Here is a 19,544-nt window from a genome sequence, read left to right as displayed (position 1 = left end):
CTCTCTCTCTCTCTCTCTCTCTCTCTCTCTCTCTCGCTCTCTCTCTCCCTCTCCCTCCTCCAGTGAAGAGTCAGAGCTCCCTGTCATGCATCTAAACATGTTCATGAGAGCAGGTGATGCAGTTCACACAAACACAGAATATTGGCAATATTTTCAAAGCTCCACATAGGGTGTCTATAAAAGGAATGATTGGCAGTGCTCCATTGGGATAATTGCCTATTACCTTCTTTGTGCCTGCTCTGCAGTTAGCCCTTCAGGGTACTCACTCAGTGTGATCAGGATGCTAGGGCACAGAGTTTTCACCCAAGATCTATGAACTTGTTTTAAAAAATATTTTGATAATAATTTCAATATAATTGGTTTCCTTTGCTAAGCTTCTGTTTTCAGTTTTATGCATTTAAAACCATGATTCTTAGAAGGCTCCAGAATCTTCACCAAACTGACTGCCCAAGTGGTCCTGGATTGCTCTAAAGTAGAAAAGATATTTGGAGGTCTAGAAGGTACCTACATCCTACATGCCAGCAACCACTAGACATGCTCTGAGCCCAATGGCAGCACAAATGAGTCCCTTTTTCCTCCTCCAATGGGCAGTGCCTACACCCCAACTCTGACTCCCCTAACCAAGGATAAGGAAACATTCAACACTCTCCAGAGGTGGTAGAGAATTATGAGCCAATGGGACCTAGAAGCTTTATTGCTGTCATGGCAACAGAATTGCAACTTGTCCATGGAGGTCTTGGCATAAATGTAATAGCAAACCACCTTCCATAACCCTGGGCATCTGTTACTCTAACCATCTCCTCCCAAAACTTAAATATTGTTTCACTTGAAATGTTTTCCATTCTGAACCAGACAGGACTGGGACCGTTAAGCAGAGACCAAGACCACCACCTGTGTACCTGTCTCTCAACCTTGGTATGGGTTGAGACAGGACAGAGAAAGAAGAGCCATGAGGGTGGGAGAATATGATCCATGGAATCTTCTCCATGGGGGGTTGTGGTGATGTGACCTCTCCATTTTTGGTGCCTGCTCCCCTTAACTAGCTCTATAAATTATATACATATATATATATTCGCCAGCTAGATATAAACCTTAGTAAAAACTTAGATACTTCTCAAAACTTACTTCACTCTGTAAAAGTGACTTCCACTTTGTAATGAAACAAATTATTTTGTGATACATCTCTCACAAAAAGCTGACCACATTTACTTCAGCCCATTAAAATGACTCACCTTCATTGTTTTCTATGTAAGATCTCACAATGGCATTGGCCATCTTTATAATTGCTAATTTATAAAAATTGTTGTTCTCATTGGACAATGTTAAGCTAGCATAAAAAGAAAGAGAGTTGGATGCTTTTAGAAAAGACTTTGTATGAGCTTCACAGGTAGCAAAAAATGGATATTTTCAATGATTATTGATCTCTAACTGTAACCCAATTTCAATACCGGCTCATATAAATGTTAACTCAAAAATAACTACCTTTTGATTCACTTGTAAGCAGTAGAACTTTCTGTGGTAGAAGGGATATCTGGAGGTGCTAAATTTAATTTATCCATTGCCTATAATCTTCCTTTGCATGCAGGTAAAAAAGCATTGATGCTACTGAATTTAGTGATCTACCACATGAGGGAAAATGCCAACAGCTGTCTACCAGGAGTTCTGTCTAGCACCTCCAAATGTTGTAATAGCTTCAGGTTGATGCAGATTTTTAGGAGAGTTGGGAAGAGTAGCTTTGCAAAGGCAGTTGCAGGACCTTCCAGACTCAGTTTCCCCATTTTTCTTTTTCCTCTTTAAATAGAAGTTTCCCACCTGCTAGACCATGACAATATTCCTTGAATAATTAAAAGTTCTGATCCAGTCAAAAAAAATTGATGATCTTTACTTGGCACCAAACAGAACTAAGGGGTTCTTGTCCCTTCATTCCTATAATAGGCCAATGCATGACTTTTAGACCCAGGTATGACAAAAAGTTTGATATTGTTATCATCAGATCCCTCATCTTCAACCTGCAGAAAATTCTTCTAACCATGGTAAGAGATACTCAAATGCCTTATGATGATTCTTAATGCCTTTATCGTGATGCATCACTGAATAACCAACGATGTAGACAAAACCCTATAATAATTATCCATTTCTCAAATTGTGTGTATAAGTGCTTAAGGAATCCTGGTTGAGCCCATATAGTGTTGCTGAGTATGCAAAGAGACAATAGGGAGCTTTCCATCCATGAACCAATTCAGAGGGCCCCCAAAGTCCCATACTGATTCTTCTGCTCTCCCATAAAACCCCGGGGGTGGTCCAACTTATGTTTCCTAACAACCACTGAATGTACAACATGAAATTGGGACATGCCACTAGGGGTGGAATGCTGTAGGGCCTGTGACTGATGTGATTCATTCCTAGCATTTTTTACAGGTTTTCTGTGACCTCTTCTAAATTCTGTGGACAAGGAAATGTTTGCTTTTTATAATTTTATAACCACATTTATACATAACTATAAATCACTGAATATATACATAATTATAGATTATGCATATATGCACACATACACATATGAAAATACATAATTGTTCAGATGTATGCACATGCATACATATACATACATATATATGCATTACTATGAATATTAAGGCCCCTTTCCTCTCTTAGGATCCCTGTGTGTTAGACAGTTGTTTTCTTTTCTTTATAGAATCTGAAATGGTTTTCTCATCATAGAATCCCAAGGGTAAAAACACATCTCAAGGCCATCTTCCTGGCACTAATCAGTCAATTCAAGAGGTAAAACTATCTGGGCATAAACCTTATGCCCATATTAATTGGCTAATATCCTGTGTTAATAGTGTCTTGATTTCACCCCCAAACTGAGAAGGAGCCAAGAAGGTTCCTCACTTTTTCCTATGATAATAGCTTCTTAGATGAGTATTCATATGAGTTCAAATAACCCATGATCACATGGAATTATAGATAAAACTCTCCAGCACCTTCCCTCTCCCTAAATCCTGTTAGCTAATCTGGAATAAATCAGGAAATAGCCCCTTTGTATATTCTAACTCTCCTCAATTGTCGATGACTTCAATGATCCCAAAGCAAGGAAAGGGAGTTGAAATAACAGCTTTCTCTCACCGATTACCATCTCTACCACATCAGAGTTGGGAATTTTCCTTTACAAAAGGGGAAAACTAGGAAGCCATCTTTGAAGGACCTTGCTTACCATAGCATTGTCCCATAGCCCTGCCTCCCCCACCATCTCCAGCCGGCTGTCCTTTATTATCCTTTAATAAATTATCTTTGGGGGGATAGAACTTCCAGACCTCAAGCTGTATTATAAAGCAACAATCATCAAAACCATTTAGTACTGGTTAAAAATAGAAAAAGCCGATCCATAGTACAGGCCAGGAAAGGAAAATATCAGAAACAATGAAACTCAATCACCCAGCATTTGACATGCCCGAAAACATCAATTACCCAGGAAAAAAGCCCCTGTTTGACAAGAACTGCTGGGAAAACTGGAAAATAGTCTGGCAGCAATTAGACTTAGATCAACATTATGTAACATAGTCCACAATAAATTCAAAATGGATACATGACCATTTAAAAGAAAAAGAAAACTTGAAGAGTGGCAGACCATATACCTTTCCCAACCATGAGTAGGATTGATTCTTGACCAAACAAGGATTGAGGCAATAAAAAAATCAAATTATTCTAATTATATTAAACTGAAAAGCTTTTGAATGAACAAAATTAATGCCACTAGAATAAGAAGGAAAGTGTCTGGTCAAAAAAAATCTTTGTATCTAATATCTCCAATAAGCATCTGGTATCCATGATAAACAGAAAACTTATAGAAATATATAAATCCAAACCCCATTCCCCAACTGATAAGGAATGAACAAGCAATTCTCAAAATGAAAAGAATGGGCAAACTAACAACCATATGAAAGAATGTTCCAAACCAATAATAATAAGAGAAATGCAAATCAAAACAACATATGATGCCCAGTAAATTGGCAAAGATGACAAAAATGGAAATAGTCAATGTTGGAGGATTTATGGAGATGATGGACACACTAATGCATTGTTGTTGGAACTATATATTGGTATAACCATTCTGGAAAGTAATTTGAAATTATGCAAAGAAAGCAGGTAGCTAGGTGGCACAGTGGATAGAGTACAGGGACTGGAATCAGGAAGACCTGAGTTCAAATCTGCCTTCAGACACTTACTAGCCGTGTGACCCTGAGAAAGTCCCTTAATCCTGTTTGTGTCAGTTTCCTCATCTGTCAAATGAACTGGAGAAGGAAATAGCAAGCCACTCCAATATCTCAACCCAAGAAAACCCCAAATGGGGTCTCAAAGAGTCGGACATGATTGAGATGACTGACAACAACAAAGAAATTGAATCAAATCTCCATAGCCTCTGACCTGGAGATTCCACTGGTAGACACATACAAGAAAGTAGGTGATTTTTTTTAAAAGCCCCTATATAGCACAATATTCATAGTAGTACTTTTTGTGATAAGAAAGAACTGGAAACAACATATATATCCCTCAATTGAGGAATGGCTAAACAAATTGTGGTACAAGTATGTGGTGGAACATTACTATGCTGTAAGAAATGTGATGAATTCAGAGAAGTCTGGAGATAGATGAACTGATACAAAGTGAGTTAAGCAGCACCAGGAAAATGATATTCCACTATGACTATAAACAATGTAAGTGACAGAAATACTAATAAAAGAATCAGAACTGAATGCTAGAAAATGATAATGACCAAGCTTAGCCCCAAAGAAGAGAGAGGAGCATAGAAATCTCTCTTTTTTGTGCCATTAGGGGACTGTAGCCATGGAAGACTGAATAGAATATCAAACTGGTCTGAAATGTTGGCTAGTTTTGTGAATTAATATTTATTTCTTTCTGCCTTTTGAAAAAAAGATTCTTTTTTGGAGGGGTGTGGTGATGCCTGCCTGTAATCCCAGCTTCTGAGGAGACTGAGGTTGGAGGGTCTCCTGAGCATAGAAATACAGTGGGTTAAGTCAATAAGTGTCTGCTATCAGTTCAGTATTAATATGGTAAGCAACCAAGGGGAGTGGGGCACTGAGTCACCTAGGAAAAGGGTTGAACTAGATGATGTCAGAGACCGAGCAGTCCACAGCTCCAGGGCCAATGAGTACTACTACTTGTTCTTTCTTCCTGGGTGAGATTGGGAGCTAATTGTTGAGTTGTTTCAGTCATGTATGACTCTTTTTGACCCCATTTGGGGTTTTCTTGGCAAGGATATTGGAGTGATTTGCCATTTCCTTCTCCAGCTCATTTTATAGATTGGGAAACTGAGGTAAATGGGGTTAAGTGACTTGCTTAACACAGCTCCATAAACCCTTAACACAGGTAGTAAAGATGAGTCTTTCTGATTCCAGGCCCAGCACGCTATCCACTGTTTCCTATTTGCTGCCAAATGAAGGAATCAGAAATAGTAGAAGAACCCACACACTTTGCCCTTCATTTTTAGACTCCTCGAACTGAGAAATTTAAGCAAATAAATTTTGCAAAACTAATCAACATATCAAAAAATTTGTTGTTACATGAAGTGTTCTTTTTTAAAAATTAAATATATTTTTATTTATTTTGTTAAATATCTCCCAATTAAATGTACAAAAATTTTAATAATCATTTTTAAAAATTTGAGTTTGAAATTATTTCCCTCCCTCCTGCCCCTCCCCCCTCCTTGAGAAGGCAAGCAATAAGACACAGGTTGTACATGTGAGGTCTTGCAAAACATATTTCCATATTAGCTATGTTATGTGTAGTATTCTATTCCCATGGCCCCCCATCTCTGCAAAGAAGGGAGAGAGGGGGGCATGTTCAGATCTTTTCTCTGGGGCCAAGCTTGGTCATTATCATTTTAAAAAAAATCTCTTTTGGACACATAAATCGTGGATATTTTGAACCCCAACCAATCCCCTCTTCCTCCAGCCCAATCTCTCACCTAAATCCCTTCACATTGCTCTTTTTCTAAAACCTTAATCCTTACTGCAATCTACCTCTCATCCCTTTCCTTGCAAGCCTGTAGCAGAAGAAAAAGTCCTATCCCTAGGTGTTATTCAGCAGGGATGAGAAAGATGGTGCTACCTTTGACAGAAACAGGAAAGTTAAAAGGGGAAGGTTGGGAGAAAAGATAATGAATTATGTTTTTGACATGTTGAATTTGCAATGCATATGGGACATCCAGTTGAAAATATTCCCTAGGCAGCAATGCATCTCTGGGGCTCTGGACGAAGACTGGGCTATATATACATAGAGATCTTGGAGTCATCTGCATAGAGAAGGTGATGCAACCCATGTACTCCAGTGGCTCCCTATTGCTGAGAAGATGAAATTTCATGAAATTCCCATGACTTTTAAAGCCCCTGCCAATCTGCCTCCAGTCTGCCTTTACAGGCTGATTATATGATCTCCATCTCCATGTCTGTCCTCCATTCCTAGAATGCACGCCCTTCTCCGAACCACCTTGAACAGCCTCTAGCTTTCTTCTAGGCTCAGCCTAAGGGTTACTTCCTACCAGAAGCTACCAGTTCACCCCAGTTACTAGAATCATTGCTCCATAGAATGTAAGCTCCTTGAGGGCAGGGACAATTTTATCTTGAAACCCCAGTGCCCAACACCTAGTAGGAGCTTAATAAATGTTCATTTAATGAATGAGGGCCCTTCTAACTCTGTGTTCCATGTTCTTCATTCTAAAGATCCTTTCAGTTCTGACATCCTCACAGGGAAGAAGAAGAGAAGGATGAAGATAATGAGGAAGAAGAGAAGGAAAAGGAGGGAGGGGAGGAGGAAGAGAAAGAAGAGGGAAAAGAGGAGGAAGAGAATAAGGAGGACAAAGGATAAAGAGGAGGAAGAGGTGGGGGAAGAGGAGGAAGAGGAGAGGAATTTCAAGGCAGTCCTTAACAGAGAGTGGCATCCACAACAGTAGAGAAGTCACATTCTCTGCTCTGTATTTCCTGAGAGGCCGAGCATTTACTAGGCACCTTGTTGTACCAGGCAGTGGATCAGCACCTGCCCTGCACCTTATGGTTGGTTGCACCTTGGGGAGTTACCAGCACTAGGTCACACAGCCTGTTAGGGGCAGAAGCCAGATTCCATCCTAAGTCTTCCTGATCCTGAGGCTGGTCCTCTAGGCACCAGCCTTCCCTCCACCTCTTCCTGGCCGGTCACTGAGATCCAAAGACAAAAAAGGAAACAGTGCCTAATATCCATGAGCTTACCCTCTCCCTTGGCATCAGACAACAGGTCTGGGGTTCCCATACCCCTGAGGCCTGGCTGGAGATGATCTCTTTCCTACCCCCTGGAGGTGGAAGGGGAAAGGGGAGATTAGAGGTAAACTGAGGAGAGCCCTGGGGATTTTAGAAAAGGGAAACAGAGGTAGAACCCCTTCTTCCACCCCTTTGTTTCCTCCCTTCCCCCCCAACCTGGTGCTTCCTTGGCTTAAACTGACATCAGCTAACTAACTGAATTACCTTGGATGTCACCTTAGCTTCCTGATGCTCAGTTAATTGTCTATAAAATGGGAATCATGATTGTTGTACTTCTTCCTAACAGGCATGTTGGGAGCATTTTGTAATCCCTGTGTACTACTTCACTTCTGGTCACTCCAGCCATGCGACCTTGGGCAAGTCGCCTTGGGGCATCTTCTCCAAAGTGAGAGGGTTGGGCTGTTTTATTGCTAAGGTTCCTTCCAGCTCTGACATCCTCTAGTCTATTCTAAGGCCCCAAATGATATGGAAATTTATGTAAATTGGCCTGTCTCCTCTTGAACTTTGGGAAAGGGGAGTGGGGGAGGGCTGGGAAGGAAGAGAGAGATTTCCAAGTGGAGTTAAGCCTTGCTAAGCCTCTGAGCCCATTAAGGCTGAGCTCAGCCCCTGCTCACCATCCCACCCACCCCTTTTCTTTCCTGCTCAATCTCCATCCTGTCATGCTTCACTTCATTTCATCCCCTAGGCAGAGAGAACAGCAAGGACCCCCAGGCCCCTGAGAAAGGGGTTCAGATTTGCTCCTGCCTGCACCCGACCTGGAAATGTTTCCTTTGTCTATGCTCTCTCCCTCAACTCCTCCAGGATTTTCTGGGGGGTGTTGGGGGAGGGTGTGGTATGAAGACTCATGGACAGAGCCCACTGGCCTCTCACCTGGTGTAGGAAGCCTTCCCTCCCTAGAATAGAAATGGCATCTAAATTGTCTTCCTGGCTGGTCATTAAGCCTTAAAAACCACCAATGTCAACTGATCTCTTTTGTGTTTGTTTCCACTGGTGCTTAGCAAAGCACCTGGCACATAGTAAGAGCTTAATAAATGCTTTTTTTTTCATTTATTCATTCATCCATCACCGAACAATATGAACTGGGCACATTTAACCAGAAAAAAATCTAAGACATGAGGGTGGGGACTAGTTGTCTTCAAGCATTTAAAGGCTCCCAATGTAAAAATAGGATTTAATTTGTTCACTTTGATCCTAGAGAGCAGAACAAAATCTAATAGGTTGGACCAATGCTCAGAGATCTAAAACTGGGCCCTCAGAGATTGGACCCCCAGAGACCTTCAAGGCCGCCCCCATCATTATAGCAATGAGGAAACTGGGGCCCAAAATGGAAGCTACAATGAGGCAAATATGGGGAGAGAGAACATTCCTGACAATGAGAACCCCTGTCTTCAATGGGCTTCATTTGATGCTCATTTTTACAACAAAAAAAAAATCATTAATTTTTACAAATTTCTCAAAGCAGGGAAATAATTTCTCCAGAGCCACAGAGGTGTAAAAAACAAAGCCAAAATCTGAACCTGCCCCCCCCCCACTCAGAAGTCAGGTGATCAACTCCATTCAGGGTGTACTGAGATCTATGGCTAGTGGAGACATTCAGATGGAGGTATTCTATAAGCAGTTGGGGAGGCAAGTCCAGAGCTCAGAAGAGAGTTCAGGGCTGGAGACAGGGATCTGAGAATAACTTCCTAAGAAGTAGCAGTTTGTCATGGGACAGAGTAAAGAGGGAGGAGAGAAGAGGCTCCAGGAGAGAACCTTGGGAAATATTCACATTAAAAGGCTGGAAAGAAGGTGGGCTGTTGAAGAAGTCAGAGAAGGAAAAATGGGAAGGTAGGAGGTAACCTGAGAAAGTACAACTTCTCAGCATCTGAAGAAAGATGAGCATCTAGGAATGTGAGGAGTAGTTTAGGGATGGAAAGGGTAGGGTGATCAGCTTCAGGAAGACCAAGGAAGCTAAGGAAATGCCATTGGATCTGGTGGATTAGATTATATATATATATATTATATATAACCCTATTAATCTTTGAATGAGCAGTTCTGTCAGCAGAATACACAGCAATTAAATTAAGTACAATTATTTATTAAGCACCAACGGTGCACAAAGGCTTTTGCTCAGTGCAAGGGTTGTAGAGACAAAAATAATGCTAAGATGGATGTAAATTAGAATATAAAGGGATAAGAGATTTCAAATAAAAGGGGAGACTTAATCATTCAAGAAGGGAGAGGTCCCTGATAGGTTGGGGAACATCAGGGAAGTCTTCAAGGAAGATGTGAGGCCTGAGCTGATCTTGAAAACAGAGAAAGATTTCAATAGTTAAAAATGGGGAAAGTGTATTCCAGGTATGAGAAAATGGCCATGGGGAAAATTTCCATGGAGGAAAGAAAGTGCCCAAATATGGGAGAGGGCAGGAAGAATTTGAGGAAGAGCTAATCACCCACTTTGTTGAAACAGAGTTTGTGAGTAAGACCCAGCAGAAAACAAGGTGGATGGGATAAAATCTAAAGCAGTAACACAGTTCTGGTTAGAAGTTAAGAGAGAGCTCTGACCTGATAGTCTAGAAAGCTTTCTAGAATTCTGGGTAGGAGCTTTAACTCCATAAGAAACACAGAGATAATAAAGAATAAATGAAGGAATATAGCCCATGAACCAAAAAATACAATTCAAAATAGAAGAAAAGCAAAGCAACAACCAAAGAAAAATATCTCAGAAAAAAATACAATAAAAAAGTAAATAAAAATCATTTGGAGGGGGGCAGGAAGGGAAGATTTTGAATTAATCACTTAACTGAGTATGGAAAGAGAAAGGACAAATGAGGAGGATAAATAGATAGCTAAGGAAATGGTAGATAAATGGGAACAGGGAGAAGATGACCTGTGGGCACAGATTAATATCAAAGTAGTTTAAATAAAACTAATTGCAAAAGCAAAGTATTTATTTAAAAGAGAAAGAAGATTAAAAAAAAACATTACTAAAAAAGCACATGGAAGAAAACATAAGCCTAACAAACATAACATTAAATGTGAATGGATTAAATAATCCAATAAAATGAAAGAGAATAACACAATGGCTAAGAAACAAAATCTAATAATTTGTTGTATACAAGGAACATATCTAAAAATTAAAGACACATACAAAATCAAACTGAGAAGCTGGAACAAAATTTACCATGCATCATATGAATCCCCCCAAACAGTAGTTATAATCATACTATTAAAAAAAGTAAAACTAAAAAGTCAAAATATCAATAGAGATAACCAAAGTAATTATATCAGGTTTAAAGGAACCATAAACAATGGACCAATAGCAATACTAAATATATGCATCAAATGACATAGCATCTAAATTCAAAAAGGAAAAGTTAACTACATGTTTTAATGTATAGATAATAACATAATAATAATAGGGGACTTTAATATTCTCCTTTCAGAACTGGAAAAATGTAACAGAAAGATAAATGAAAGGGGAAATATGGAATTGAAGAAACTAATAGGGAACTTGATGCCAAAAGACTTATGGCATCTTCTGATTGGGAATTTTAAAGAATATGTCTCTGAATACCACAAAGCACCTTAAAAAAAACATAGATAATTTGCTAGGGCACAGAGAAATTATAAAGAAATGTAAAAAAAAAAGAAGTGATACTAAAACAGATTTTTCATATACTATAAGTAATTAATATAAGGTGTATTATCAAAATATATAGACCTAAGTCAAGATTTAATAATGACATATTGAATATTGAATGGTTCAAAGAACAAATCATAGGAATAATTAATAACTATGTAAATGAAAAATGATAATGGTGACACAACATACACAATTTCTGGGATAAAGCTAAATCAGTCCTAGGAGCAATAATTATATCCCTGAGAATATACAAAAATAACAAATAAAATAAATCCTTAAGAATAACAGAATGGTAAAACATAGGATTAATTAACTGAATAAGAAATTTTTGAAAAATAGAAAATATACAAATAAACCCAAAATAATCACAAAAGAGAAATAGATAAAATGGAATTTTTTAAAAGTTATAGAACTTATAAACAAAACTAAAATCTGGTTCTTTGGGGGGAAAAACTGAAGAAGAAAAAAGATAACCTTTGAGTAATATTATTAAAAAGAGATAAATCAAATTAACAGAATACCTAGCCTTTATTTAAAGAGTGCATTAACTCTCCTATAGACCAGAAGTAATCTAGAAGTTGAATGGATAGGTGTTACCCAGAGTTCCACAAATTCCTTGAGCCATGAGAAACTGAGGGGGTGGGGGAAAGAGGGAGTTGGGAGAGCATGCCTTTGGAGACTTCATTCTGAACCATCTGGACATAGAACAGAAGGATGGCCCATGGCCATTGTTTAATTGATGATTACAAGTGGTGGACTGTGGAGGTGATCATATTGGCAGTGAAACCAAGTTATTGGTCAGGTTCAAGGAAGATATGAATAAGCTGTATCTGGCCAAAAGATTGAAGAATGGATTAAACCTAAATCATACCCAGTGGCTGCTGAGACCCTAATGGTCTCATTTATAGTTCTTTGCTACCCTCTCCATTCCTGGAGCAAGAGAGCCTCTCTCTTTTTATTTTAGGATCTACCTCCCGCTTCCCATTTCTCCATTTAATCTAGTGGAAGGAAAGCTCTTACCACCTCCTTGACTGCAGCCAAAGCAGTCAAATTTTAGGAGTTTTATTTCCTTACTTAGAAGCAGCATGGCACAGTAGTTAGGGAACTAATCTCAGAGTCAGAAAGACCTTGGTTTAGGTCCTGCCTCTGGCACATATTGTCTCATTCTTGCTGGAAGAAACCTAAATCCTTGCTCCACCCTGACTACTTTCCGTTTTTCAATGGTATCCCATCCAGGGTCCTCACCCCATGGAGCAGATACTTCTATGCACACTTATGAGTCTTGGGTCTTGCTGTCTGCTTCCTAATGCAACCTTAGGACCCCAAGGCCTTTCCATTCTTCCTGCAGCTGTACTATCCTACATATATTATCTCCCAAAATTAAAGTGTGAACTGCTTGAGAGTAGAGACTATCTTTTTTTTTCTTTCCCTATTTGTATCCCTAACACTTAGCAATGTTCTCATTGGCTATGTGGCTCTCAGCGGGTTACTTAACCTCACAATGCCCCCAGACAACTCCGAAAGATTACAAAAGTCAAAGTGCCAATCTCCACCGATTCCTCTTCAAGAGCTTCCTGAAGTAATGGGATCACAGGGGTGGGAGTAGCCTCCTTTGAATGGCTGTCTGTGTCTCTAAAACTGTCAAGATAAGCAGGATGGTCTCAAAAAAACCTGGAAAGACTTAGATGAACTGATACAAAGTGACACAAGCAGAACCAAGGAAACATTGTACACAGTAACAGCAACATTGCGAAACAATGACTTAATTATTCTCAGCAATACAATGATCCAAGACAATTTGTGATTAAAAAAAAAAAAATACTAACCATCCCCAGAGAAAGAAGTGATAGAGTCTGAATGCAGATTGGGCAAACTTAAAAAAAAAATGTTCTTTATTTTTCTTGTTTGGGTAGGGGGGGTTTGTTGGTGGTGTGATTTTTCATTAAATGGCTAATATGGAAATGTGTTTTACATGACTGCACAGGTATAATCTATATCAAATTGCTTGCCTTCTCAAGAATAGGGGAGGGGAGAAAGAGAGGGAAAGAATTTGGAACTCAACATTTAAAAAAAATGAATGTTAAAAATTGTTTTTACCTGTAATTGGGAAATAATAAAACATAAAATTTTTTAAAAATCTGTTGAGACTGAGCCATTCGCTCTTTTTGGCAATTCTTATCTGCTGTATCCAGGGGCAAAGATCACAATTCATCCACAGAGTGGACGTCATGAATTGAACTGGTGAGAGGGGAAAGATTTCCTTCTGCTTTTCCTCTTTTTGCCTGACTCCAAGAAATGGGCCTGGGTGTTTATTTCTGTTCTGGTTAATTTGTCCTCAGTTTCAGTTGTTGAGGATAACCTACACAGGACCCTGGAGTTCAAATCATGATAAGCTAGGAACTAGGATAGAAGGTGGGATGGTACAGATAGCCAGCCTGGCATGGAAAACCTGAGGAGCCAGGGTACCTAGGACTCAAGCCTTGGGGATTGGACTTGGAAATAGGATTGTGCTTTATGGGAACCATCCTATGCTATGAACCTAATCCTCTTTCCCTCCCCAGAGACTGAGGTGGTACAAAGTGCATGGAGGTGGCAGAGAAATTATGCCTTCCACAAATTGGGGGAATAAGTTTGTGAATTTGTGCTTATACCTTCTAAAGTGATTATTTCTGTGTAAAAGTTCATCTGACTACTAGTGGCTAATGAAACTGGGACCACCCCCTGTACTTGTGGGAACAACATCAGTGGGGCTGGAGCCAATCACCTAGATACCCCCAAATCCCAAGGGTACTGGAGAATCTTGGGGGAAGACTGAAATGGAACCTACCTAGCCTTCCAGGTGGTGAGGACAGTGGTAACCGGTGTTAAAGAGGAAATTAAACTCGTAAAGGAACTACCAAATTAAAAAAGAAAGAAAAAGAAAAACCCTAGTCCAGAAAGATTTATAATAGAATTCTATCAAACTTTAAAGAAAAATTCATACCTATACTATAGAAATTATTCTCAGAAATTGAGAAAGTGCTTTACTAAATTTCTTTTATGAGAGAAATATATCCCTGACACAAAAACCAGAGAAAGATAAAGAAAAGAAAGAAAGATGCAGACTAATAAAATTAATGAAGAGTAATATGAAAATTTAAATTAAATTCTGGCAAAAGATTATAACATTATTTTCAAACAATTATGCAATGTGATCAAGTTGGACTTAAATTAAGAATACGATAGGGTTAAACATTAGGAAAACAATATATTATATTATGTTAAAAACAAAATCATATTAAACCATATGATAATATCAATAGATACAAAAAAAGTATTTGATGAAGTAGAGCCCTCATTTATGCTAAAACTGTACAAAACATAGGAATATAAGGATCTTTTTAATATGACTAAAAAGCATATACACAAAACAAAGCAAAAATTAGCATCATATACACTGCACGGTGTTTTTTGACATAGTCTAGAAATTCTTTTATAACAAGGGTGATGGAGCTGAGCATCATGTTGAGCCACTTCCACACATGTGCTCTGACCCCCTAAAGGGCATACTTGACCAGATTTTCTTGGGTGAGCTCTGATCCTTATCTTAGTAATTTCTCTGATTGGGTGAGGGGAGAGGGGAAGCTGTGCCAGAGATGACCAATGACTGGACAAGGAAGAGTCACCCACCCCATAGTTTTTAAAGGGACAAGGCAAATATCTGCTTGAGCATTTGGTATTCTGCTTAGTCTCTCTCACATACTTGTACATGTATATATGTATGTATATGTATATACACATACATGCATATATATGCATATGTATATAGTTGTTCAGTCATCTTTTCAGTTGGGTCTGACTCTTCATTACCCCCATTTGGGGTTTTCTGAGCAAAGATACTGGAGTAGTTTGCCATCTTTTTCTCCAGCTTATTTTACAGATGAACAAACTGAGGAAAACAGGGGGAAGTGACTTGCCCAGGGTCACACAGCTAGTAAGTGTCTGAGGTCAGATTTGAACTCAAGAAGATGAGTCTTGCTGACTTCAGGCTCAGTGTTCTATGCAGTATGTCACCACCTAGCAGCCTACCTGTGTGTGTGTGTGTGTGTGTGTGTGTGTGTGTGTAACAACAATGTCCATGATAAAACAAGAAAGGTCCCACACATGACAGATTATTTGTAACAGCATCTTTTGTAGTAGGAAAGAGCTGGAGATAAAGTAGAAGTTCATTTATTAGGAAATGGCTAAATTGTGTCACATAAATATAATTGGACAAATCATAGGATCGTAGATGTGGAACTGAGAAGTTGGTCCCCCTAATTTTACAGAGGAAGGAAACAGACCTGTGGAAGTTAAGTGACTTGCCTGGGATCACAGATCTAATGAGTGCTTAAGGAGAGATTTGAATCTGACTCTTCCTGACTCCAAGTCCAGAACTCTATCCAGTGTATCCTAATACCTCTAAAAAAACAATGAATATGGTGAATGTTTAGAGAAGCAGGGGAAGACTTACATGAACTGATGCAAAGTGAAGTGAGCAGAATCAGGAAAACAATAAACACAAATATTCCAGCAATGTAAACAGGAAGAATGATTACCACCACCAAAAGTATTGAAATTATAATGACCAAGTTTGACCCCAACAAAGAGCTACAACAAGGGACCTCCCTATTTTCTTTTTTTTTTTTTTTTTGCCTTTTTGGAGGGCAATTGGGGTTAAGTAACTTGCCCAAGGTTACACGGCTAGATGTGTGTGTGTGTGTGTGTGTGTGTGTGTGTGTGTGTGTGTGTTTTAAGTGTCTGAGGCTGGAACCCAACTCAGGTCCCCATGACTCTGGGGCTGGCTGGCACTTTACTCACTGAGCCACCTAGCCCCCCAGGACCTCCCTACTTTCTTTGTGAAGATGGGGGAGGGTGTGGAAGTATATAATGTCAGATTTTGTTAATGTATTGGTTAGTTTTGCTGAACTGTTTTTGTTAATTTGATTCTTTGTTACAAGGGGATATATTGAGAAATGGAAAAATGGGAAATGGGAAAATTGGAAAAATGGGAAAATTGTAGTTGATGTAAAAACTAGAGATATCAATAACAATGTAAAACACTTTAAAAATAAATTGGTTCTTGAAGGGTTCCCAGCTCCTTTCTGCTATTCTGTGATCCAAAACCAATGGCTGGGAAGAAGCCTGGAGGACAGAGAACTGCTGGGGAGACAGATAATGTGGCCAAAGAGCTAGCTAGTGCCAGGGGCAGAAGCCCAGATAATCTTAACCCTCATTCTGAGGGTAAGTCATGGTATCCTTTACCTAGAGATCATGCTTGTCAAGGAACCTACAATCTAGCAGAGAAAAGTGCAGCCTAGGACCAGGTGACAAGGGGAGAGAAGACCAGAGAGCATCAGGCCAGAAACTCTTAGCCCAGGGAGATGCTGAGTCTCACAGTGTTAGAGGCTCCTCTGCAGGACTTGGCAGCTTAGCTTTTCCTCAGTTGGGCCCAGAGGGCAGAGCTAGGAGAGGGTGGTGGTGAGAAGATTTAAGGTGAAGGTAAATTTGCTACTAGTGAGAGCTGTACCAAAGCTGTACCAAAGCTCTACCACCCCTGGGAGATAGAGGCTCCTAAGGAACTTCACAGCAAAGTGAGGCATTACCAGGGCCAGAGGCCAAGCCAGGGGTTGGAGGGGCGTCACTGCCCTCAGGCTGAAGAGAACTAGTGCCCTGTGGGGGTGATGCTCAGCAAGTTAACCAGTGGCAGCTGCTGATGACTGTCCCTCAATACCCTGAAGAGGGGGCTCCTTGCATTGGGTCCAACATCAGCCTCCCAGAACCTCAGAGCCAGAAGGGAGGCCCCCTGGTTCAGTCTAGATCTTATCAAGACTTCTGCTCTCCAACAGCTCCAGCCTCTACTTGAATCCCTCTGGGAACAGGGAATTCACTGGAATACATCTCATGTTCAGATGGATTTCTTGATGTCAAGCCTAAACTGGCCTCTCTGCACCCTCCCCCCACCTTGTCCTGCCCTCTGGACCCAAGCAGGACCAGGCTAAGCCCTCCTACACACTGAAGGCCTTCTATCAGTTGTACACAGGTAACTATCATTCCTCTATCCCTCACCACCCCGTCTTCTCTTCCCCAAGTGAAACATTCTCTGTTCCTTTAGCCAGTCCTTATATCACATATCCCCCTCCCCTTTGCCCTCCTCTCTATCCATGACATTATATTGAGCCGATACTCCAGATGAGGTTTGAGCTGGGCAGAGGACAGATTCTCATCTTTCTATTTCAGGAAGCTCAAGACCGAATTAACATTTAAGGGCTACCATATCACACTGTGACTTGCATGGAACTTGCAGTCCACTGAGATCCCCAGATCTTTTCCAGACAAACTGCTATCCAGCCAGGCCTCCCCCATCCCTCCTAGTTTGTTTCGTGAAGCTAATTTTTTTTAATCCAAGTGCAAAACTTTGCAAATGTAAAACATTTATCTTCCTTGAATTCATTTTGTTAGATTCCACTGTCATGATCTTTTTGACATGTGCAAAAACACATTGGTTTGATCATCATACCATTCCACTGAACACTGCATCAGACTATCAGAAGTACACTACTGAACTTGTATACACACACACACACACACGCACACATTTGTGGATGTCCCCATGGGATTGTGCTTATGTACATCAATGCACTCACCCAAGCCCAGAGAGCTCTCCCTTCCCCCCTCCTATCTCTTGGATCCCTTTCCTCCACTATCTCCTCCTTCATCCCTGTGTCACATGAAAAGCTAGCCCATCCCCATAGTAAGGGAGACCCTCTACATGCACAGATGATCCCAGTCCCTTCTGTTTCCTCCAACGTATTGTCCAGACTCTCGTCCTCACTCCTGCTTATCCCTCTTTTCTAGTTATTTAATGGCTACTTCCCTATTGCCTTCAAACATACCCATGTCTCTCCCATTCTCAAAGACTCCTCACTTGATCCTTCTATTGAACTTTTGTCCTATATCCCTCAGGTTCTTTGTGGCTAGACTCCTCTTCCTTCAAGATTCCACTCAGGGGCCACCTTCTCTGTGAAACCTCCCTTGATTGCCCCAACTGGTAGCATTTTTGCTGTCTTCAGCTTTTCTCTGGCTTTATCCTTTATATCCCATCAGATCCTACCTGCATTTCCTCATCTGGGCACTGTGGTGGGTAGCCCTCCAGGAGAATGAAGGGTCTTGAAGGCAGGACTTTATGTGTCTCTAGTGCCTTGTTTCCAATAGGTGCTAAACAGAAGTTGAATTTAATGGCTGAAAACTGAGGGAAAGGGAGTGGGAAGCAGCTAGTGGTGTATGCTCTCCCTGCCATCCAGGCCCCCCCTAACATTCATATAAGTCCCATGTGTGCAGAAGCTCCTTCCCCCTCCAACCCCCGCCCAGGGCTGGACTAGGCCCCCAGCACCCTGCCTGGGCCCTGGACAGAAGCCAGAAGGCACACACCAAGTCCCCTCCCCACTAGAAACCCATGCAGCATCCTCCAGAGATTCAGGTAGGGTCATATGTGAGCATACATTTCTCCTCCCAACATTAGCCTTCCATTTCTAGCCCCAAACACAAGCCAAAGTGGTGACAGAATTTTTCCCTAGACCTCCACCCTCTACCCCAAGGTCACCGCATACACAGCTGGAGTTACTTTTCATCAGTTCTCTATACCAGGGAGGGACCCTTTCCTACTTAATTCCTAGTTATTTGTGGACTCTGTCCACCCCCCCCCCCCATGACTGCCCAAAGGCTAGACAGAAGTTGAAACCTTGGTGAGAAGGGGCATTCCCTCCCCTCCCCACTTCAGAAGGGCAATAATTGATCTTTGCTCTGAGTTCCATAGAGAGGCCAGCTCTGAACACTGGGCTAGGAAGGTCAAGAAGAAGATGGGAAGGGAAACAGGGTATCAGCTATCTCGGGCAGAGAGCCCAGGTCACAAGGGAGAAAGGTGGGGGGAAGGGGTATAGGGAAAGCAAGAAGATGAGAGAAGAAGAGGGAAGAAAGGAGGGAGATAGTTAGAAAGGGAGAAAAGAAAAGAATAGGGAAGTAGAGGAGAGGAGGAGAGATTCGGGAAAAGAAAAGGGAAAGAAGAAAAGAGATGGGGGAATAGGTGATAGAGGGAAGGAGAAAGAAATTTGAGAAAGAGAGCCAGGAAAGGAAGGACAGATGGTAGGAAAACAGACAAGGAGAGTGTGAAGGTAGAAAACACAGGGAATCAGGGGAAAGAACGAAGGAAGGAACAAAAAATGGGAGAAAGAAAAACAGGAAAGGAGGACCAGATGAGAGGAAGAAGAAAGAAGAGATAAGGAAGGAGAAAGTTCCAGAGAGGGAAAAGGGGGGAAGGAGGGAGGAGACAGGGGGTGTGAGAGGGAAAGGGAAAGAGTAAGAGAGGAGAGATGCAAAGACACAAGGGAAGGCGATCCAGGGCACAGAGAAAGCGAAAATGAAGATAGAGGAGGAAGAAAGAAAACATAGAGAGACGAGGAGATGGAGAGGAAAAGATCAAAGGAAGGACTAGGAGAGAGAAGAGCGGATGGCTGGTGGGTTTCGGAGCAGAGTGCAGGGCACGTGCTCCTGGAGCCTTGGTCTCGGGCCACAAGCTCTGGCCAGGACATGGG

The 19,544-nt window shown here is 40.9% G+C and overlaps 1 protein-coding gene across 1 annotated transcript in view; it reads right to left on the bottom strand.

Annotated features, from left to right (window-relative positions):
• LOC138169816 (protein shisa-8-like) overlaps positions 1-19,544 on the bottom strand; it is a 28,970-nt gene that overhangs the window by 8,965 nt on the left and 461 nt on the right. The window lies entirely within an intron of this gene.

The sequence above is a fragment of the Petaurus breviceps genome, unplaced genomic scaffold, assembly GCF_028583685.1.
Source record: "Petaurus breviceps papuanus isolate PSGF00001 unplaced genomic scaffold, PetGlider_PUasm1.0 379, whole genome shotgun sequence".
Classification (NCBI taxonomy): domain Eukaryota; kingdom Metazoa; phylum Chordata; class Mammalia; order Diprotodontia; family Petauridae; genus Petaurus; species Petaurus breviceps.
Note: the sequence above shows the minus strand (reverse complement) of the source record. Positions and strands in the feature narration are given on the sequence as shown.